The sequence below is a fragment of the Neovison vison genome, chromosome 6 (assembly GCF_020171115.1).
Source record: "Neovison vison isolate M4711 chromosome 6, ASM_NN_V1, whole genome shotgun sequence".
Classification (NCBI taxonomy): domain Eukaryota; kingdom Metazoa; phylum Chordata; class Mammalia; order Carnivora; family Mustelidae; genus Neogale; species Neogale vison.
The window spans coordinates 94,036,974-94,042,973 of record NC_058096.1 but is presented as its reverse complement, the minus strand read 5'-3'; positions in this window follow the sequence as shown (position 1 = coordinate 94,042,973).

Sequence of the window (6,000 nt, the reverse complement as noted above, 5' to 3'; positions counted from 1 at the left end):
AAGACACGAAGTTCTGGTTCAACACTAGTTGGGAAGTTAGAACTGATATTTTCACAGGAAGTTGGTTTTCAAAGAGTTACACCATCAGTGAAATGCTGATCTAGAAAATCATCAGCTCACCAGAAAAGACATAACAAGAAATCTTCTATTTCATCTGGTTTCTAGATTACAAAGAAAAAAGTCTTCCTTGACAAATCTTTCCAATAGGCCTACTATCACTTATGTCTGGTTCAAATTACACTTCCTCTATCTTTTGGAAAACCCCAGGGAGATAAATAAACTTTAAAGTTGATGATATTTGGGGCACCTGGGTAACTCAGTTGGTTAAGCGTCTGCCTTCAGCTCAGGTCATGATCCTCGGGTCCTAGGATTGAGCCCCACAAGTCAGTCTCCCTGCTCAGCAGGGAGTCTGTTTCTTTCCCTCCCTCTGCCCTTCTCCCAACTTGTGTTTCTTTTCTCTCTTTCTCACTCTTTGTCTCTCAAGTAAATAAGTAAAATATTTCAAAAAATGTAGTTAATGATATTCCTTTTACCTGATATTTGATAAAAGAAGTATGATGTGAGGGAGATCTGGATGCAATATCTGTTACCCCATCAATCACCATGGTTGACTGAACTGTTCTGACTGGCTATGTATGTGTCCCCTTCTTCCCTCACCACTCCATGTGTGTTCGTCCTGAAGTTGTACATTCCCTCTAAGAGGATGATCTTCCTTGATAGAAAAGGGGAAGAACGTTCTTCCATCAAGGGTATACGAGTAGCTGCACTCCCCTACTAGAATCTCCAAACAAGCTCTCAAGGTCCATTTGAAGGAGAACATAGGTTCTTGAACATAGGTTCAAGCTTCCAAGACACCAGACACATCCAAATGAGGTGCTTCATGTGGCAGTCTTCCTTTCTTTAGGGGGAATAAAAAAAATTGTAAAATTACTTTGAAGGATAAGTCTTCAAGTAATATTAAATATGATTCACACAGATAAAGTCTTCCTAAAGGTGAACTAACAGTCCAAAATTCTAAAATATGGGAAAACAATTTATTTGAGCAATGGTCAGTGGATACAACAAACAGCTGGATTAGGCCTCCAGCAACTTCAAACAATAGAATTGTCAGATAAAAGAAATATGCTTAAAGTGTTTAAAAACTTAACCTTGAAACTGGAAATAAAAAGACAACAAGGCAGTGCTAAAACATAATGGGAACATCTAAAAAAATTATAAAAATGAAAAAAATATATAGATGGAAAAAGTTAATCAACAAGTTAAATAGTTGATTAAACATAACCAAAGAGAGAATTAGAGAACTTGAATATAGATCTGAGGAAATTATCTAGAATTAAACACAGAAAGATTCAGATAGAATTTATGAAAGAGAGGCAAACAAACATGGAAGACAGGGCAAGAAGATCCAACATATACCTACTAAAGAGCAAGAAAGAACAAATTGAGATGCTGAAGGGAGAGAGGCAGTTTTAAAAATAGGTAATGTGGAGCCCTTTCTTAAATTGCCGAAAAGCAAAATCCTCACATTTAGAAAGGGCCACAATGTTAGCAAGATATGGTTTAGCATTGGAGGACAAGGAAAGTTGGATACAAATACCCCTCAAGGGACTTACAGTCTGTTAGGAGGTACCATAGAGGTACATACAAAACAACACAGAAAGAAGAGAGCTGCAGTTATTGGTGATGGAGAGACACTGCTTCTCATTGGAAGAACCATATCAACAGTTTACTGGAGGAAGTGATGTTTGCCTTGGATCTCAAAAGATGGATAGACTCAACATGTGAAAAAATGTAATCCATCCTACACACCACTGCCTAATTAATTTCCCTAAGACATAGTTCTGATAATATCAACCCTTTATTCAGAATTTTCAAGATCTCTCAATTATTTTCAATATAAAGCCCCAAGTTTTTGTCTTTCCTTCAAAGTCCCCCTTGGCACGTGTCCAACCTATCTTTACAAACCTATTTCCCATAAAGTGTCCTCTTCAATCTCATAACTCAGACAGATTAAGATTCTTAATTCTTCTGGTGCATACCTCATGCTCTCACACCTCACTTGCTATTACCCCTATCTAGAATACCCTTGAACTAAAGGCAAAAGTTTGGGGCCTTACCCTAAAAATAACTCAGGGATATTGACAATTCTGACTAGGAGAAATATTATCAGAACTGTGCTTTAGGAAGATTAGTGAAGCTGTGGCATGTAGAATGAATTAGAAAAGGGGGTTCTGATGCTAAGGAGCCCATATGCCACCATTCTTATGTTGTACTCATCTGGGAGGCACAAGTGCACAGACTGCCCATTTAGAGTGATGAAGAAACCTGAATGATTGTTGATTGTGTAGGGATTTTGGACATGAATGTTGTGAAAAGCTCAGCATAACATTAACACAACAGAAACAGATGTATCAAAATAGTATTCATTATCTTGGCTTCTCTACATTGGTGCTCCCACTGCAACTAGAAGTGAAACTCTCCTAAAGCCCTTCAGAATGCCAAATGTCCTGATGAGTACAGTATACACAATTTGAGAGCTTCAGTTCAATGCCAACTATCTAAGAGAAAAGCTGGATCTGAGTTGGAGTGTCATCTTTTTGCCTACAGACTATTACTTCTAAATGGGTATGAGCCCAGACCAATTTTAAAATTATTATTTCTCTGTGCAACAGAAAAATCTTCCTCAGTTTTGAAAAGTATTTTTCAAGAGTATTTATAGAATTGATTTGGAAATTTTTCTATTAAAACCCTGCATAGCAGCATTGTATTTTAGAAAACATTTGAAGTCCAAATCTTACCATATGTCAGATTTCTAGTACCTCTACATGATGTTTCAAAGTAGGTAATTCAAGAGATCAGTTCCTACAGTTTCTTGTGGGTACAATTGATTCTCTGTGCTGAAATTGTTTCTTTCCCAGTCTCAGAACTGTGGTACACTTCCTTACCTTAACCTTTGGAAATGGACTGCTTATAAAACATTTGCTAAGGGACATGCATCATCATTAAAAAAAATAGAGCTTTACCTCCATAGGTACATTTCTGGGAAAAGTGAACATAAATCAGATTTTTGTAAGTCAAATCATATTTTAAATGTCTCAAGGGAACTCATTATTTAATAAAATAGCATAGAGAGAATAATCACATTGTGATGTGGCTTTTCATGAAGCAGGGCACACCTGTATCACACTCTGTCATGGCTGTGGGCTTCACTCTATAGCTGAGTTTGAGGGTAGCCAGGTCTGCCTTGGACTCAAGTCAAGGGAATTAAGTTACTGAGTACTGAGGATCTTGTTACAAGGCAGTCTCCTTTATAAGCTGTGTCAGCACGGGTCCTATAGTTAGTGCTTTATAAAGATGTGGAAAATCTGCTATATCTATAAATTTTAAAGTACATTAGACAAATTAATTTGCTTTGATGATGTCTATATTTTCTTATGTCAGCCATAACTATTTGTTTGACTAAAGAATTTTAAAGTACTGCATATGTAAATTTCACAATCTTTTATTTCCCGTCAGGGATCTAGACTCAGTCAATGGGTTCATATATTGATAGTAAGGATAGCAACTAGATTCATGAAAATCAAAATTTAAAAAACTCAACAAACAAAAAAAATCCTGTAAATAAAATATTTTTAAAAAATAAAGAGCTCTTACTAATCCCATTGAAAACCACTTTCTCTTTGAATTGTCTGTGTGGCTTGCATCTTATGAGAGAATATGGTAAAACAGATACATTAGATATCTTTGAATTATGACTTTGTATGTATTGTCCAGCGAGACTTGCAATCAGGTGGTCAGGGGAGGAGTGGTGTCTCCATCAGTGGGTTTCGGTGGCCCGCATCATGTGGCTCAGATTCTGTATCCTGAAGATGGTCAATACACTGCTTGTGTGGGAGGAGCTGAGTAAACCCTGATTCATACTGACAGTAGGAACAATTACACAAGAATTCCTTGAAAATATGTAGCTAAAATTCAATCACGTACACACACATTGGTGCCCATTCAAACTGCAATGTTAAGATCTAGTTGCCCCAGCCAATTTTATATACACCAAATGCTCAGTCTTTGAGCGTTTGAGGGGACATTTTGCTGAGTAAAGAAAAAGTATCTCATTATAGATGGGAATGGAAAGGGCAGTGTCCAAGACCCCTGACCAACACACACACAGACACACACAGACACACACACACACACACACACTGTAAGTCTTATCATTATGCCAATTACAGAATGCCGGAACTTAGAAGTCTAAATAGCTTCATTTGTCAAATTTCTGCTATGCAGCAGACACTACATAGTATACCCTGCTTACATGGTCTTAATCCTCACAATAACCCTGTAAAATATACATAATTATTCCCATCATACAGAGGAGAAAATTGGGACTCAGAGACATACAGCAACTTGTCTAAGGTTACACAGCTGGTAAAAAGCAGAACTGAGATTTGAATGTCCAAAGGTTTGACTCCTATAAAGTCTTTCAACTTTATCTTGCTGTTCCAGAGTTTGTCTATTGTAAAATGGCTCTGAAATCTGAATACTGCTATCTTTTCCTAACACTGGCAACCAAGGCTTCCGAAAGAGTTTCAGAATCTTTGATGGCATTTGTCTTATTTTTTCAGTCGCCCCAAAAAGCTCACTTAACAGAATATACAAAATCTAGCTTTTAATTCTTGAAGATCTCAACTTAGAGCTACTGACCACTTAGAATGCTGACAGCTTCCAGGCTCCAGAATCAACCATCTGAGTAATGAAACTAGAATATGCAGATGTCGCAAAGAATTCTTCCTATTCCAGTCTAAGAATCTCTTCCTAGAGCATTTTATGGAGGAGAAAAGTAGAACTTAAGTATTCATACGAAAAGTTTCAAATTTGATTGTGTTCTAGGTTCAGTAATAACAAATGTGTGATTGAGTTCAAGAACCTTCCAGATAGAGACAACACCATACTAAGTACTTAGCGATGTAAAGCATTGTGCTAGTCTATGGGAAGAGGGGTTAGGAATGTGAAAAAGAGGTAACGGTTACTTTAGCATTATCGTTCACAAAGCATTTTTAGACATTAATCCCATGAGGGAAGGCATGACTATTTCTCTGATGCATTGAGGAAAAAAAAAAAAAGCTTAGAGAAAGTAAGGCATGGACTCCTTCAAGAAGCCAATAGCTGAGAGGGGAAGATGTGGAAACAAAGAACTCTAATGTAAGGAGGGAGAGATAAATGTCAGAGACTTGACAAGAGACTGGGCTGGGGGTGAGAAGGAAGTAGAGAGGTGTGTCATCTGGGTGATGACCAGAATCCTGGGAAAGCCTCATCGGTGGTCTTGAATCCAGGAGTCAATTGATGAAGAGGGCAAGAGTTTCTGGGATGGGGCAGAGGAGTTGTAGCTTTGAAGAGATTGGTTCATTGACTGCATGCTCTCCCATGACCAAGGCAGACAGCAGTTTGGGTCATGGAGGTGTCCTGATCTAAAACAGAAGATAGAAAAATGGCCAGGCACCTTCTAGAGCAGGCTTTTCAAACTTTGACGTTCAAGTTAAGCTCTTGCTAAAATCCCCATTTTGATTTACTAGGTCTGGACTGGCACCTGAGATTCTGTGTTTCTAATAAAGTCTAGGTAACGCCTGATGCTGCTGATCCGTGGGCCACACTTATGGTCGCACCCACTTCCCCTAGGAGCGTTAGAAGAGTGGACTGCTTGGGTCTCACTGCAGACTGACTTAATCAGAATTCGCATTTCAACAAGATCCCCAAGGGGTTCATATGTACATTTAATTTTGAGTATCACTTTTCTAGGTTCTTCTTTGATCAGTAGAAGGGACTCAAAGGAGGTCCAAACTTTCCCGGGCATTGCATACTAGCATACTAGTCTGTTTTCTCTCCGGAGTTCCCACGGGCAGAGATTTGTGCCCCGTGGAGCTGCTCCTCCTGATCTTAAACCAGTAGCGACTCCGGGAGTTGATCGCCTCATAATCCTGGTCGCTGGGTTCCTTTCCACCCTAA